The 18,264-nt window shown below is 47.0% G+C and overlaps 1 non-coding gene across 1 annotated transcript; it reads right to left on the bottom strand.

The window, feature by feature from the left end:
- Positions 1-1,649: 1,649 nt before the first annotated feature.
- TRNAL-UAA lies at positions 1,650-1,732 on the bottom strand. Its single transcript has one exon. It is a non-coding gene; the product is annotated as a tRNA-Leu (tRNA).
- Between the last annotated feature and the right edge of the window lie 16,532 nt (positions 1,733-18,264).

Below are 18,264 nucleotides of genomic sequence, written 5' to 3'. Positions count from 1 at the left end.
GCTTACGTAAAGCAGCTCTAGGGTGGCAGCAGCATGCACTGGGGCCAGGGCAGGCTCCCTGCGTGCCTGCCCTGGCCCCATGCCACGCCACTCCAGGAAGCGCTGCAGCCCCTGGTGGAGGAGGGGGGTAGAGGGCTCCACGTGCGCTGCCTTGCCACGCATCCAGGTACCTCCCCCAAACTCCCATTGGCTGCGGTTCCCTATTCCTGGCCAATGGGAGCTGCGGGGGGTGGTGCCTGGAGGCAAGAGCAATGCACAGAGCCCTCTGCCCCCTTGCCTGGGCCTGTGGTGCCGGACGCTTCTAAGAGTGGCATGGGGCCCGCGGCACCACGGGGGACAATCCCGTGGGCCGGATCCAAAGCCCTGAGGTGCCAGATCCAGCCTGCTGGGCCGTAGTTTGCGCACCCCTGCCTTAGACTAAGAACAAGACCTCAGACTATCCTAGTGAGAGAAGGCCCATACACAAGCAGACTTGTGATTTTGATTCTTTGTTTTATATCTCTATAACTATATAAGTGATAAAAATACACCTAAATTCTTAAAGTATAGGCCTTTACAGGCAGGCCTGAATATCTATATCCTAACATTCAGTAAGGGTTAATAATAGATAGTATAAAATAAAATTCAGATAGAGCGTATAAAAGGCAGTGTGCTGGCAGCCAGGAGCCAGTGAGAAGAGCTGCTGGGAAGGAGCAAGAAGAGCTGCTGGAAGGAGAGAGAGAGAGAAGGAGAGAGAATTTCGAAGGAACGTTCCAAACTGACTGTTAACTGGAGCTGACCAGAGCAGCAGCAGCAGCAGCAGCAGCAACAGAGTGTGTCATTTAGAATAATTTAGACTGACTACTACTGCAGTTTAAATGCTCTTTAACTTGCAGTAAGGGACCTGTGTATGATTTTTATTCTTAGAATACATTGTAGTCAGGATTATTAGTCACATTAATAAAAGAGACTTTGTTTTTGGAAAAATAACACTGCCTGTGTCAATCATTTTATCAGATGGTTATGACCATTTCCTTTAGTGTTTTCTTACCTGCCCTGGAAACCCATACTGCGATAGGCAGGTTATTCTAGGGGTACCCATTCCAGTTTTCAGGGTAACACTGTCATTTCCTCAATCATCCTGTGGATTCAGTACTCAGCAACAGCTGCAGAGGAGACCCAGGGCAAATTAAGACAGCTGCAAGTTGTATTAAGGGAATCCAGCTGATCATCATAGAAAAGGGATCCCTGTAGGTCCTCAATCCAGTAATCCCAGCAGAGGGGATCCTGTCGGATCCTGTGGCAAAGAAGAACTGGGCCCCAAAAGGCTGTACTCCCCTCCCTCCATGTTCATGGAAGCACAGGGAAATCAGACTATGGGTTACCTGTTTACTCATGGGTATTTCAGTGGTACTGGTAGGTATGGAGGTTACTTGGACTCTTCAATCCTTGTCCATTTCTTATGTGAATATGATATTTCATAGAATATCAGGGGTGGAAGGGACCTCAGAAGGTCATCTAGTCCAACCCCCTGCTCAAAGTAGGACCAATCCCCAGACAGATCTTTACCTCAGTTCTCTAAATGGCCCCCCTCAAGGATTGAACTCACAACCCTGGGTTTAGCAGGCCAATGCTGAAACCACTGAGCTATCCCTCCCCAAAACAGGAGCTACCAGGAGTGGGGTTCGAACCCACGTGGACATGTGTCCATTGGATCTTAAGTCCAACGCCTTAACCACTCGGCCATCCTGGTGCAGGTTGTAATGCATTAATTCTCTGACAAACTGTGGACTACTCCTGCTAGCCACAATGTGCTAGAAACTGTGCTTGAATCCCTAGGCTATGCCATTTCTACCCAAAAGTATGAATTTCCCCTAATTCTCTGCCCCCAATTTTCCTGTTAAAAATAAACTCCAAATTGTGTCTATAATCACTTTACTTAATAATGAGTTGTTAGCCACTAGGTGTTGCTGCTGTTCACTCATAGTCACACATTCACTCGCTTCACTGCTTGGCTTCCTCACCCTCAGGGTTATTCATTCACACTTCCTTACAGTTCTGTATTTTCACAAAATCCTGGCTTCCTGCGTATAAAGAAATATCAGCAAAAGAAAAATAGAAATAACTCTTTAAAAAAAACCCTGCAAGAACAAGTTGTCAAAAACCTCTTTACACATTTTGAGGAGCTGTTTTATACAGAACCCTGGGTATAAATGGTATAAATTGGTGTAAAACTTATGTCTCATGGGTGCAATAACAGTTAATTTATATCATGCCAATTTTCATTCAATAGAAAATAAAATCCTGTTATAATCCCCAAATGTGTTTTGTTTGTCTTTGACTTTTTAAATAGCTTAACAATAACCGAGGAAACCACTTAGGTGAACATTTTGACTCTTGAAAGTGGATAATTAGAAGAGACATGTCCTAAGTATTAAAAACAGTAGCAGGTTTGTTTTTTTTCTGGTCAGCTCTCTGGTCTTTCCACATTTCTTCCCCCACCCCCTGGCCCTTAATCTCCACTGCCAATGTTACACATCATAGCAATCAGCCTCTCCATTAGTGCAGGACTGAAAACAGCTTCAGTACCACCCAGAGATCAACATCAGAAAGGATTTAATAGGAGGAATTTTCTTTTTGGAAAATTATAGTTACCTAATAATTCTACATTCACCTTTCCCTTCCATCCCTTCTACATACAATGTTGAAATATTTTCAAAAAGTTATCACATATAAGAATATAGTGTACATAGGGTCTCCAATTTATATAATTATGCTATTGTTATTTCTCAGTATTCATAATACACTGGCTAGTGATGTCTGTTAGCCAATCAGAGTGAAGGCATTTCAATAACTGTATGGTTATTTCTCGAGTGTATGGTAAATATGCATATCTTTTCTTATTACTTTTGTTTTTTTCCAGTTTGAAAATTCTGAGGTACATGATCAATTGGTCATTTTGGGGTCATTGCTGGTTCAGTGTGCATAATCCTTTATTATTATTAACTGTCCCTGTTAAATGGGGCTTCTTCTTCTTTCTATCTTATCAGTTACCTTTCAGGTCCAGCTTTTCCAATTAAGCTGTATTATTTCAAGGCCTTCCCACGACTGCTAACAAAACCTGCACTTTATACAGAAACTATAAAGCAGGGTTGTTTTTTTTTCATTAAATTAAGCTAACTAAACCCTTTCCTATCCTACAACCTGTTTATATTAAACCTGTTAATTTGAACGAACTGCATACTATTGTGCTGTAGGGAGAGAGTATTGCCTCATGGACAGAACACTAGTCTGGGACTAAGTTTCTCTATCTGCAAAATGGGGATAATGAGACTGATCTTCTTTGTAAAGCTCTTTGACATCTACTGATGGAAAACAACTATATAAGATCTACATATTATTATTGTTCTGACATCATTACCTTTCATTTAATTAATAACATGGGGCTTATTCTGAATTTTGACTTTTCTTCTTTGGGTTCCCTTTTGGAATCCTTTTCAATGTCATGATGTACAAGGACAGAGATATGAAGTTCCAGTGGTTTATCACAGAGACTGAAGAGCTCTAACACTATGTTTCACAAGTGGCGGCAATAAAGAGCACTCCTCCAAACATTCAGGGATCTGGTTCATGTAAACACCCCACCCAAAAAGAGATGGCATGTGTGTCCAAATCTTGACAGAATCTATTCAAATCTATTTGGCGGGGGCGGAGGGAAATGTTGTTGGAAATCTCTTGAATAAGCTTTTTTTAAAAGATTGACAGTACATCAGGGTTTTAACTGGATCAGAAATATTACAATAATAGTTTAGTGTCTCTGCTTTTGAAATGAGATTAAGCCTGAAACTGCAGTAGTGTGCAAAAATTATCACACAATCACAGATATTAAGATTTTTGCAACCTCAGTAAAGCTGTGGGTTTGGCTCCAGGCATAAATAAAGGCCCAGAGGCATCATTCTGGAGGTACTCCTTGCAAAAAACAACTTATATTGAAGTCAATGGGAGTTGCACAACAACAGAATCTTGCCCAGTATTAGTTCTTATTTTACACTGATAAATTCACCCATCCCAGAAATATTGAAATTATATACAGAATTGTTTTTTTCATTTTATTTGCTTCTTTCTTCATAGAGACAATGAGGAGTCCGGTGGCACCTTAAAGACTAACAGATTTATTTGGGCATAAGCTTTCGTGGGTAAAAACCCCATTTCTTCAGATGCATGGAGTGATAATTACAGATACAGGCATAAATATACTGGTACATGAAGAGAAGGGAGTTACCTTACAAGTGGAGAACCAGTGTTGACAAGGCCAATTAAGTGAGGGTGGATGTGGTCCACTCCCAATAATTAATGAGGAGGTGTCAATACCAAGAGAGGGAAAATTGCTTTTGTAGTGAGCCAGCCACTCCCAGTCCCTATTAAAGCCCAAATTAATGGTGTTAAGTTTGCAAACTGTAGCTCTGCAGTTTCTCTCTGGAGTCTGTTTTTGAAGTTTTTTTGTTGAAGGATGGCTACTTTTAAATCTTTTATTGAATGTCCAGGGAGATTGAAGTGTTCTCCTACTTGTTTCTGTATGTTACCATTCCTGATGTCTAATTTTGTGTCCATTTATTCTTTTATATAGAGACTGTCCAGTTTGGCCAATGTACATGGCAGAGGGGCATTGCTGGCACATGATGGCATATATCACATTAGTAGATGTGCAGGTGAATGAGCCCCTGATGGTGTGGCTGATGTGGTTGTGTCAGGGCTGGTGCAAGGATGTTTCGCGCCCTAGGCGAAACTTCCACCTTGCGCCCTTCCCCCCCCGCGCCTCCACCCTGAGGCGCCCCCCTGCAGCAGCTCCCCCCCTGCCCTAACCCCCCTCCTTGTGGCAGCTCCCCACCCCCCACCCTCCGCCCTGAGGCACACCCCCCACCGCAGCTCACCCCTGCTCCGCGCATGAGTGCGAGCACCCTGAGCACACCATGGCCGCTTCACTTCTCCCGCATCCCAGGCTTGCGGCGCCAATCAGTTTAGGCACCGCAAGTCTGGGAGGTGGGAGAAGTGAAGCGGCCATGACATGCTCGGGGAGGAGGCGGGGCAGGGGTGAGCTGGGGTGGGGAGTTCCCCTGCGTGCTGCCCTCCCCGCCTTACTTGCTACAGGCAGCCCTCCCTGCGCTCCCCTGCCCCAGCTCCCTCCGCTTAAATGCCGGCGGCGACCAGGGCGGCCAAAGATCCGGCCGCTGCAGTCGCTGCCGAAGAAAATGCCTCCCCCCAAATGCCAGTGCCCTAGGCAACCACCTAGGTCACCTAAATGGTTGCACCGGCCCTAGGTTGGGTCCTCTGATGGTGTTGCTAGTGTAGATATGGGGGCAGAGTAGGCAACAGGATTTGTTGCAGGGATTGGTTCCTGGGTTACTGTTTCTGTGGTGTGGTGTGTAGTTGCTGGTGAGTATTTGCTTCAGGTTGGGGGGCTGTCTGTAAGCGAGAACTGGCCTGCCTCCCAAGGTCTGTGAGAGTGAGGGATCATTTTCCCAGGATAGGTTGTAGATCATTAATGATGCACTGGAGAGGTTTTAGCTGGGGGCTGAACATAATGGCCAGTGATGTTCTATTATTTTCCTTGTTTGGCCTGTCCTGTAGTAGGTCACTTCTGGGTACCCATCTCTCTCTGTCAATCTGTTTCCTTACTTCCCCAGGTGGATATTGTAGTTTTAAGAATGCTTGATAAAGATCTTGTAGGTGTTTGTGTCTATCTGAGGGATTGGAGCAAATGTGGTTGTATATTAGGGCTTGGCTATAGACAATGGATGGTGTGACGTGTCCTGGAGGGAAGCTGGAGGCAAGTGGGTAAGTATAGTGGTCAGTAGGCTTCCAGTATAGGGTGGTGTTTATGTGACCATCACTTATTTGCACTGTAGTGTCCAGGAAGTGGATCTCTTGTGTGGACTGGTCCAGACTGAGGTTGATGGTGGGGTGGAAATTGTTGAAATCCAAGTGGAATTCTTCAAGGGCCTCCTTCCTGTGGGTCTATATGATGAAGATGTCATATCATAGTGCAAGCGCAAGAGTAGGGGTGCTATGGGATGAGAGCTGAGGAAGCGCTGTTCTAAGTCAGCCATAAAAATGTTGGCATACTGTGGGGCCATGTGGGTACCCATAGCAGTGCCACTGACTTGAAGGTATAAATTGTCCCCAAATCTGAAATGGTTGTGGGTGAGGACAAAGGCACAAAGCTCAGCCATCAGGTGTGCCATGGCCTCATTAGGGATACTGTTCCTGACAGCTTTCTTCATATAGGTTGAGCATAACATATGGAGCAGATGCATATTGTTGACCCTCATTTGGCAGAGGGAGGAATAAGACAGACCAAAAAAAAATAAGGTGCATAATTTAGTTAAAGCAGATCAGTTTTCCTACAGTATGCTTTACAGCTCACTAAGGCAATATAATAAGGTGTATCATTCAGGTTAGATAGAGTTATAAAATAAGGTTTAATGTGGTTGACTGCACTAAGTGAATCATAATTACAAAAGCAAATACATCTAAGTAATTACTATCCATTATCTCTCACAGATTACCAGGAAAAAAGCATTTGGTATCAATATGAATTATGTAAACATAAAATGATAAATAGGTAGATAACTCAGAACAGTGAGTATTTCAAAGTATCTTTGCAAAAGGAGATCACCATGCATGAGGATGTATAAGAAGGCAAATGGATTTTCAACTGGGAAAATCTCTCTAATAAGGAGATATGATACTTCCCAATCTAGTCAGTATAACCTTTAAACACATGCAGTATGTTGTGTAAATACAGCAAGATATATATTAGGGTGAATTGAGAGAAAGACGCCTTCATTTGAGATTTGCAGATGCATCTCAAATTCTCTATATTAAATTCCTTGCATTAACTAAAGAAGATCTGGAGTCATTGAAGTAGCTGATCACAAAGTATGAGAGAATAGTATTAAACTAAGATCAAAGATGCATTCTGTAGAGCAGAAGCCATATGAAAATGTTATGCATCAAGAAAGAACTACAGTTTTTGGAAGTGATATCATTGAGAAGGAATGAGTTTATTTGGAAAGCTAACTACAGTGCTACTAAGCATATTTTTATAGCAAAAAGTGAAGAGAAAATATAGATTAGGCTATATTGGGAAACTACCAAGGATGATGAAGAGTAGAACATCATCTGTTTTTAAAGAGAAAAATATTTGATCAATGAGTGTTTCTGGTATTGCTGTGTAAAATTGAGTCAAAGGTCTTAATAGCAAAATAGTGAAAAGGAAAGTAAGAGTACAGACAACAGAATAACAATGACAATAGATGGTTACAGAATATTTATTTTAGTGGTCTGTAAAAGGGAGACAAAACAGGGTCTGGTTTAGCCTACAGTGTAACTCCGCTATCGCTAGAACAGACAGTCAGCTGTGACCGGACATTGCCATCACTAATGAGGAACAGAAGAAGATTGTCATGGTGAAGTCACAGTTCCCTTGGAGAACAGGACCCTGGCCTTCCACGATCCCCAAGCTCAAAAGGTGGAGAAATACAGCTGTCTGACAGATGCCTTGAGAGCTAGGGGTTATGAGATTCAAACATATGTGCTGATTGTTGGAGCCCTGGCCACATGGGATCCCAGTAATGAGTGAGTGTTGCCAGAATGCTGAATCAGTCAGTGCTAAGTTCAACTGACGCGGCAACTCATAGTATCGGACACCATCAGGTGGTCAAAGGCCATCTATTAAAACATCACCGGACATTGGCAATACCAGGAGAGATAAGCTGGAGTCCCACTGAGAAAAGAAGTCTGGAAAGTAACTGAAATACTTCTCTGATAGATTATATTTCCTGAGGGACAATCTACACCAAGGATCGGCAACCTATGGCACGCGTGCCAAAGACGGCGTGCAAGCCGGTTTTTAATAGCACGCTGCTGCCTGCTGGAGTCCCAGCAGGCAGCAGCATGCCATTAAAAATCCTGCCCAGCCCAGCCCGGCCCGCTCTTCTCCACCCTCCGCCCCCTTGCCCCCTCCCACCGGGGCAGGAGGCAAGGGGCATGAGGCAGAAGCTTGGTCCTGCTGGCTCCCCTGCCTCTTCCTGCAGTGTGCTGGGTTCCTGCCCCTCCTCTGCCTCTCCATCCCTCCCTCCCTGCCGGCCTATCAGCTGATGGCCCTTGCGAGGGAGGGGGTTGGGGAGGAGAGGAGTCAGCGTGCTCACTGCTTCCGGCGGAGGCAGAGAAGAAGCGGGGGCACGGCCTTGGGGAAGGGGGAGGGTGGTGGAATAGGGGCATATCCCCTCCAGCCCCCTGCAGTGTGCACCCCACAACTCCAGCCCACACCCTCTGCCCTGACCACCCCCACACACACCCTAGCCCTCTGCTCTGACCCCCCCTTACACATACCCAGCCCTCTGCCCTGCAGCCCTGCACACCCCCCAAGGCCCCGACCTCTGCCCTGACACCCCCTCACACCACACACACCCAGCCCTCTACCCTGCAGCCCCGCACACCACCCAGGCCCATGCCCTGAGCCCTGTACCCCCCTCACACACACCCAGCCCTCTGCTTGACTCCTCATCCCCACACCCCATGCCTTGACACCTGCACCCCCTCACATGCCCCCAGCCCTCTACCCTGACTCTTGCACCCCCCACATACTCAGCCCCCCACACTCCATGCACCTCCCACATCCTGACTCTTGCACCCCCCCACATCCCCACCCCCACCCTGAGCACCAAACGGGAGCTCCTGCTCTCTTCCCCCACACACACACTCCCACCTGCATCTCTTGCACCAAATGGGAGCTGCCCAAGTAAGCGCTCCACACCCAAACCTTCTGCCCCAACTCTGAGTCCCTTCCCTCATTCTAGTTCCTGGCCAGACCCTTCACCCCAATCCCCAGCCTGCTCCTTCACCCCCAGCCCTGTGCTCAGTGCACTCCCACCCTCAGCTCAGTGCAGAGAGAGAGGAAGAGAATGGGCCAGAACCAGGGAGAAGGTAGGTACCCACTGTATGTGGGAAGGGCCGGGACCCCAGACCGGCAGCGGGCTGAGCGGGTCCGGCAGCCGGGATCCCGGCGGGCAGGAGCCGGCGGATGGAACCCCTGAGTGGCAGTGGGCTGAGCTGCTCAGCCCACTACCAGTCTGGGATCCCGGCCGCCGGCCCCGCACAGCCTGCTGCCGGTCTGGGGTTCTGGCGACCGGACCCTTGCCAGCCCGAGTACCGGCCACAGGCCCCGCTCAGCCCATTGCCGGCCTAGGTGAACAGAACCCCAGACCAGCAGCGGGCTGAGCAGGCCGGCGGCATAAGATCAATATTTTAATTTAATTTTAAATGAAACTTCTTAAGCATTTTGAAAACCTTATATAGACTTAGGGTACGTCTACACTACAAGACTATTTCGATTCATCTTAATTCGAATTTCTGGAATCAACCTAATGAAGTCGAAGTTGTGTATCCACAATAAATACACTAATTCGACTGTGTGAGTCCACAGTAGTGGGCGAAGCGTCGACTTTGGAAGCGGTGCACTGTGGGAAGCTATCCCACAGTTCCCGCACTCCCCACCGCCCATTGGAATGCTGGGATTTCCCACCAATGCATGCTGGGGGGGGGAAATTGTGTGGAGGGTGGTTTTGGATAACTGTTATCATTGAACTGTCAATCATGCCCAGCATCCCTCCCTGAAAGCGCCAGCTGGCAATCTGTTCATGCACTTTTCTTCTCAGTGACAGCGCGGGCGCCACAGCACTGCGAGCACGGATCCCGCTGCAGTTGTGGCCGCTGTCAGCTCCTCGCAACTTATCGTCCACCTCTTCCGCAGTCAGCTGCTGAGAAATTTGGCTAATTTTCAATGGTGCTGCGAGCAGTGGTGGACCATGGGGGACGTTTTACCAACATCAACATCGGGTGGCCAGGCAAAGTTCATGACGCGCGTGTTTTCAGGAACTCTGGTCTGCTTAGATGCCTGCAGGAAGGTAGTTTCTTCCCGGACCACAAAATAATGCTTGGGATGTGCAGATGCCCATACTGATCTTAGGGGACCCAGCCTACCCGCTAATGCCCTGGCTCGTCACGCCCTATGCAGGCACCTTGCACAGCGACAAGGAACTCTTCAAGTACTAGCGAGCAGCGAGCAGCGTGAACTGTGACTGTTCAGTTTCTTCACAGAGAAGCTGAACCTGCCCCTGTTTCTTTACCAAGTTACTGTTGACTAGCCTCTGCAGTTACATACCCCGTCCACCCCGCTTCCCCAACTTCTAACACACATTTAAAAATTAAAGTACGTGCTCCACTGTAGCTTTACAACGGTGTCTTTATTGATGACTTTGCGTTAAAGGGTTGAAACTGGGACGGACGCTGTGCTGGGTAGGGTGTGTGGTCATGTAAAGACCGCCTCTAAAGTCGAGGTTTGACATGCTCCCGCTCCCAGACCGGTCAGCAGTGCCGGACTGGTTGTTTCAATGGATCCGGCCATCCCTCCTTTTTTGGACTCTGTGTGCGGGGGCTATGTGGCCTTGTTGCGGGGGAGGACGGATACAGATTCCTCTGCTGCGTGGCTCTGCGGTCCATTACAGGGACCGTTGCATGACATCTGTAACCCCCCTCCCCTGCTACAAATGCACGTACTACCCCCAACGAAAGAAAACCTGCAAACCACCTCCCATACCAGCTAACCGCCTACTGACTGCACTGTGTGTGTGACATGCTGCTGATCCAGCCCCCGTCTCTGTACCCTGCTAAAGGTGACTGTCCCATGCATTACACTACCCCCTCAACCACCCAACGACCCACCCAAGACATCTAACACAGCGTTGTGTAAAAAACCATGACGGAAAAAGTAAGTAACAGAAAACTACTTTTAATAATCAACAACACAGTAAGGGAAGGACTTTTCAAAATGTAGTGACTGATAGCTTTTGGGTAATTTAACACTGTCCTGTGGTGCAGTGACAGTTTTCACGGCCCCTGGTGACCGTCCTTCTTGTTAGTTTTGATGAGGGGGGGATTGGAGTTTGAGGCAGGGGTGGGCGGTTGCAGATACAGTGCAGGGGGGCTCTGTCTTCCTGCCTGCGGTCCTGCAGAACATCGACAAGGCGCCTGAGCGTGTCCGTTTGCTCCCTCATTAGTCCAAGCAGCGTTTGAGTCGCCTGCTGGTCCTCCTGACGCCACCTGTCCTCCCGTTCGCAGAGTGAGCGGTGCTGCTGACTGAGGTTCTCCCTCCACTGGCTCTGCTGGTCTGCCTCGGCTCTGGAGCAGCCCATAAGTTCAGCAAACATCTCGTCCCTTGTCTTTTTCTTACGCCTTCTAGTTTGCGCCATCATCTGTGAGGGGCATGGTGCATCAGGTCGTGATACAGTTGCACCTGTGTGATGTCAAAAAGGTAGTGAATTTCTTACAATGATACATTTTTTAAACAAAGAAACATAGTCTACTCGTTGTCTGTGAACAAGAGTATGCACAGCACCTGTCTCATGCGCACTCACTAATGGAAAGTTCGATTTCTCTGAATGCGCTTTCATTGCCTGGGGTATTGGGCTGCAGATCAGAGAACCTTTGCAGGAAAGAAGAATTCGTGTAGCAGCAAGGCATGGTAAGCCAAACACTTTTGGATTCATAGAAGTGAATGTACAGCTCTGTCCTCTTGATGCAGGCAATCCTGAAAGCATAAACTCGGCCCCTGTTGCACCCCCTCGCGGCTGTTCACTGGGAAAGATCCCTGTATGCTGCCACTCTGTAGACTGCAGCACGTGGCTGTTAAGTGAGGCTTCTTGTTATGCAAAGGAACAGTTAAGCGCTCCCATTACTAATAGTACCCCAATTACTCTAATTTCATGCAGGAGTGTGCGAGAGAGATCACCCTGAGGAGAGTCTCACGGGCAGAGAGAGCGCGCATGCTGGAAGAAAGCCACCACAACCCAGGGGCCTACTCTGCCATGCTCATGAGGGCAATGGTCCCGGAGTTCCAGCTTATAGCATGGAAAGGCAAAGTGTGCTACCTCGGGGCACACAATAAGCTAGCTCTGCCAAGGAACCTCCTGCATAGACTTTCAGATTACCTCCAGGAGAGTTTCCTGGAGATATCTTATGAAGATAAAAGTTCCATCCCCCTGTATGTAGACCTTCTGTTCTCCTAATGTCTCTCCCTGTTTAATTACTAAAAAAATGTTAACTCGTTGGTCTTAGCTGCTTTTAATAAATAAATGTTAACTTGTTTAAAGCACTTACGGACTGATCCTTCTCCTGATTCAGGGTCCGTGGTAACGGCTGGGGAGGGTTGGTAGGGGATCTCAGTGAGGGTGAGGAAGAGATCCTGGCTGTCGGGGAAAGCACCGTCGACTGCCTCGTCCTCCTCATCTTCCCCATCCGCGAACATCTCCGAGGAACAGTCCGTCGACACTATCCCATCCTCAGAGTCCACGCACACTGGTGGGGCAGTGGTGGCAGACCCACCGAGAATGGCATGCAGTGCCTCGTAGAAGCGGCATGTCTGGGGCTGGGCTCCGGAGCGTCCATTTGCTGCTCTGAGTTTCTGGTAGCCTTGTCTCAGCTCCTTGACTTTCACGCGGCACTGCATTGCATCCCGGCTGTATCCTCTGTCTCTCATTGCTTTGGAGACCTTCTCAAAGGTCTTTGCATTCCGTTTGCTGGAACGCAGCTCCAAAAGCACAGACACATCGCCCCACACAGCAATCAGATCTGAGACTTCCCGGTCAGTCCATGCTGGGGACCTCTTTCTAGTCTGAGATTGCCTGGACTCCTCTGCTGGAGAGCTCTGCATCGTTGCCGGTGCTGCTGAGCTTGCCCCGATGAGCAACCAGGAAATGGGATTCCAACTGTCCAGACAGGAAAAGGAATTCAAATTTTCCCGGGGCATTTCCTGTGTGGCTGGTCAGAGCATCCAAGCTCCGACTGGCGTCCAGAGCGTCAACAGAGTGTTGCACTGTGGGATAGCTCCCGGAGCTACTAAGATCGATTAGCATCCACACCTAGCCTAATTCAACATAGCCATGTCGAATTTAGCGCTACTCCCCTTGTCGAGGTGGAGTACCGAAGTCGAACTAAGGAGCCCTCTATGTCGAATTAAATGGCTTCCTGGTGTGGACGGGTGCACGCTTAATTCGATTTAACGCTGCTAAATTCGATTTAAAGAGCTAGTGTGGACCAGCCCTTAGAGTGAGAGAGAGACCTTCTAAAAAACATCAAAATATATTACTGGCACGTGAAATCTTAAATTAAAGTTATCATAGGTTTCACCCCCATTTTGAACTTTAGGGTACAGATGTGGGGACCTGCATGAGAACCCCTAAGCTTAATTACCAGTATGCTGCCACCACCCAAATCATTTAAAACAGCTGTTATGAGTTATTTGAGAAACTCCGTTTTCCCCCCCAAAAATCTCTCCCTCCGAAGTACTGTAACCCTTCCCTAGGTAACCTTGAGAGACTTGTCCACCACTTTCCTGGTGAACACCAATCCAAATCTTAAAACAAGGAAAAAATCAATCAGGTTCTTAAAAAAAAGACTTTTAATTAAGGAAAAGGGATGAAAGGAATACCTTTGAGATTAGCATGTAAGCTACTTTCACAGACAACAGATTTAAAACATAGAGGATGGTCCCCTGGGCAAAAACCTTAGTTACACAAAAGAAAACCCAATTTGATTATCCCTCTAATTCAAAAAGACAAAGTTACAAAAGGAAATAAACATAAGCTAATTTATTCCTTTTCTAAGGCTCACTACCCTAGTTGATTTCTGGATCTTTTTACTCCAGCACAGAACTTAATGAATATAACAAAGGAAGAATTTTTTTTTTCTTTTGAAACATCTTTGTCATAAACAGACAGTTAAGGGTTAAGAATTTCACCCAGGCTGGCTGACACCTAACCAGAGGAACCAGTGTGGGGACAAGATGTTTCAAAAGTGAATAAATGAAGACTCGATACACCGCTTCTGGAAGGTTGCCAACCCCTGTTCTACACTCATTGCTATATTTGCTTTCCACAAGCTACTCTTAGTATAATCTTTTATAAGTGATGTACCTGAATATTTGGATGCTAATATCTAAACTGTATTGTTAAATTTATTAACCTAAATTTGGGATATTGCAGACTAAGTACTATATGTATTTTATGACTTTTAAACCAAATTTTGCAATTTTGGATAATTTAAGCATTATGCCCAGATGTATAGACATGCTTTCCTTAACCTGTGTATTAGATAATTTTAACATTAGCTTTAATAAATAAAATTTTAATTAAGAAAATAAACTGAAATGGTCAGAGATTGCCTAAGGTAGGTGACCTTCTTAGGCCATTAAAAAATCACCCATTGACACATGGAGAAAAATGGTGGCTCAGGGGCTGGTTGGAAACCTCGGATGTACGCATTGGATTAAACACGTGAATAAAATCAAGAATTTAACTGGAGCATGCAGTGTGAAGAAAACTGAGGAAAAGGACTGAGGCACAAAAATTGGATAAGGGAGGCCTTTATCCTTAAGTGGCTGATAGAACAACTGCTGGAAATATACATTTTGCTTTCATTATGCACAAATCTACAATGCTGATGATGCTGGGACCATGTGGCAAGCACCAGTATGCCGCTTGTAATGCATTTGGAAAGGGGGTCAGCTGTGAGGCTTTTTACAGTATGTATCAGGACTGAAGTTGTCTCAACCTACTTAAAAAGAGCCCAGTTAAATGGCATGTATTGTCTCTGGCCACACACCAGACTGTGGATTGTGCTCTCCAGAGGGAGGACAGCAGCTAGATCCAACTTGTGGTACAAGGGCAACAATACTGGAGTATCCCTGCGGAGTGAGGTAAAGTGCTTCAGCTGCCTGAGCACTCCTATCAGTAGCTATGGAGGAGAGGAAGAGGAGCTGAGCAAGTGATGTTTGTGTCAGAAAAGGAGGATTCATGGCCGACTGGAAAGAGGCATTTAGGAGGCGAATGAGAAAGAGGGAGGCAGTCCAAAAGGGTGAGACAACTCTAACAGGTCCAAGTGGTGGCTTCTTATCTTCTGCCATCCCTCCATGCCTTCTATACAATTGAGCACCTTCATTTCAAAAAGAAGAGAAGCCACAAACTTTAACCTCCTTTGGGTGCCTTTTAAGTAAGTCCAAAGAGCTGCAGCATGACCATAAAGCTCTGTAGATGACATCCTTTCTCTGTTTCCACTGAGGAATTCTCTCACAATTAAATTGAGACAGTGTGAACAGAAGGGTGATGCAGGGCAGATATGCTCTGCCTTCTTCAAATGTTAACCATTGTTCGACATTGTAAACCCAGGTGAGAAAAAGGAGCTTTTTCTGGTAGGCTCTATCTTATCCAAGATTAATAAGGCACGTGGAGAGAAGCTGAGCCAGCAGCTACCTATCCCACTCTCACACTAAGAAATCAACCTATTTTCCTGCTCTTGGTCATTATTTTCCACTTGGCACTTCTCATCAGCACAGGTCCCTTGCTCCTCCTTCATCTCTCTAGCTGCCATGGGCGTTGTGGCAGCATCTACAACAGCAACAACATGACATCCTCAGATAAACCCTTTTTTCCAGAAGCTGTAATATCCCCCTCCTCCTTTGTGTGGACAAACGTATCCCCACATCTGACTCCAAGTGTCACCCTAGCCCTGATTGTCCGCTCCAGCAAGTTAAATTTGGCAAACAGAGCATAAAATTCTCTCCAGCAGCTCTATGACATCTGCAAGCAGAACTGCCGGGTTGGAAGATACACAGTGATGAGGTAGCTATACTGCAGCTCCTATGTCTGAGTTTTACCCTTCACTTGTGGCCCCTTGTCATGATGCCCCTTTTAGCTGCATGTCTCTTTCTATTCCACATACACAAGGACCAATGCTGCTCTGCTGGTGGTGGCTAGGACCTCTTCTTTATGTGTAGAAATGCTCTGATGCTTCAGCTGAACAGGGGCGACCTCTGATCTTTCTCTTTTGCTGTGTTGCAATTATAAAACTTTAAACTAAATGTGAGGCTTAATTATAATGTCAAACAGATTAAAATCCAATCAGTTCCCTGGATATATAGTTAGGGAGGATTTAATAGGGCAGTGACCTAAATTTAAGAGTGCAAAGCTTAGTGGAACAGATTGAAAACCAGTCAGTTCACTGGCCGTATAGTTAAGGGAGGATTAAAAAGCAGTGGCCTAAACTTATTTATGAGTCAGGTTTCAATCACAGTACAGGCACCGGGGAATAAATTCATCCCCTGGTGTAACTCTGGTGAAGTAAATGGAATTGCTGGATTTGGCCTTAGCTCTGTAATAAGGCACAACTACAACAGAATAGATTCTCATTGGGCTGTTGCCTTTTAGACACAACAGCTTACTACTGTAATGTGAAGAAATATAAAATAGTTTCAAATAGAGTAAAACGTAATCAAATCTCAAGCTGTATAAATCATGAGATTAATTGAAGTTTGGCTGCATCCATTTTATTTTTCTTCATTCAGTCACTTCTCATAAGTGAGAGTCAGATTGGGTAAAGGGCCAAATCTGCCCTTATATACACAAGCACGTACGCACACACGCACGTGTACTATGTTAAAAGAACATTATTTAGATTGTAAAGTGAAGCCCTCAAAAGAAATGCCAGAATTAAAGGAACTAGAGGCACCAGATCAAAGTGCTAAATTGTACTAAGTGCTGTATAGATATTCAGCAAAAACACATTATGATTCAGTCTATAATTACTTGCTAATTTGAGTGATGTTTTTATATCCTGTTCCCAGGTCTGCCCAGTTTTTTATGGTGAGTGCAAAGGTGCTGGCATTCATTCCCTCCTCAAGCCCCTCAGTTTGAAAATGTGGCTTCCTGAAAGCTGAATAGCTTGAAGACAATTAATAAAAATCCAAACATTTAATGTTGTTTTTGGATAGGGATGCCAACTTTCTACTTGCACAAAACCAAACACTTTTGCCCCACCCTCTGCCTCGCCACTTCTCTGAGGCCCTGCCCCGACCCCAACCCTTCTCTGAGGCCCTGCCCCAACCCCAACCCTTCTCTGAGCCCATGCCTCCACTCACTGCATCCCCCTCCCTCTGTTGCTCGCTCTCACCACCCTCACTCACTCACTCACTCATTTTTACCAGGCTTGATCAGGTTTTGGGGGTGTGGGAGGGGTGAGGGCTCTGGCTTGGGGTGCAAGCTCCCAGGCTGAGGCCAGAAATGAGGAGTTCAGGGTGTGGAAGGGGGCTCAGGGCTGAGGCAGTGGGTTGGGATGTGGTAGGGGGTGAGGGCTCCAGCTGGGGGTGTGGGCTCTGGGGTGGGGCCAGGGATTTAGGGTGCAGGAAGGGGCTCTAGACTGAGGCTGAGGGGTTTGGAGTGCGGGAGAGGGATCCAGGCTGGGGCAGGTGGTTGGGGTGCAGGGCGGGGGAGTCAGGGCTCCAGCTGGGGGTGTGGGCTCTTGGGTAGGGCTGGGGATGATGGGTTTGGGTTGTAGGAGGGTACTCCAAGCTGGGACCAAGGGGTTCAGAGGGTGGGAGGAGGATCAGGGCTGGGGCAGGGATGGGGCACAGGAGGGGGTCAGGGGTGTAGGCTCACGGGAGAGGGTCGGGGTGTAGGCGGCGCTTACCTCAAGCAGCTCCGGGAAGCAGAGGCATGTCCTCTCTCCGACTCCTACATGGAGGCACGGCCAGGATGCTCTTCATGCTGCCCATGGTTCCTGACCAATGGGAGCTGCAGAACTGGCAGTTGTGGCGGGGGCAGCGTGCACCGCCCCTGGCTGCCCCTACACATATGAGCCGGAGGGACGACATGCCATTGCTTCCGGGAGCCACGTGGAGCCATGGCAGGCAGGAAGCCTGCCTTAGCCCTGCTGCACTGCTGACTGGACTTTTAACAGCCTGGTCAGCGGTGCTGATCAGAGCCACCAGGTTCCCTTTTTGACCAGGCATTCAGGTCGAAAACTGGACACCTGGCAACCCTATTTTTTGAATCTCATTATTTTTAAACCTCTCATAAATTTAGGGGGCCTGCCTCAAGATTTCTGAACATTTGGGATTAGCAATATTGACACAGTGACGTGGCTGTTCCTGGCCAGCAGCCCTTCTGTCCCCCCTTTTGTTGAGGGTATGTGCTCCTACACTAACCAGTTCATAAATTAAATGTGTCTTTCTCCTCTCCTGTTTTTATGGCTGGTCTCTTTGAATCAGCTACCCGTTAGCCATGCTCCCCACAAAATACACAGGCAGACCTTCTATCTACAAACAGTAAGACAAGGGAGAGAGCAGTTGTGATCCCCTAAACATTGTTTTAAATTCTTTATTGTAGACCAAAT

This window comes from Mauremys mutica, chromosome 2 (genome assembly GCF_020497125.1).
Source record: "Mauremys mutica isolate MM-2020 ecotype Southern chromosome 2, ASM2049712v1, whole genome shotgun sequence".
Taxonomy (NCBI): Eukaryota; Metazoa; Chordata; order Testudines; family Geoemydidae; genus Mauremys; species Mauremys mutica.
The sequence above is the reverse complement of the archived record's forward strand: the minus strand, read 5'-3'. Positions and strand labels throughout refer to the sequence as shown.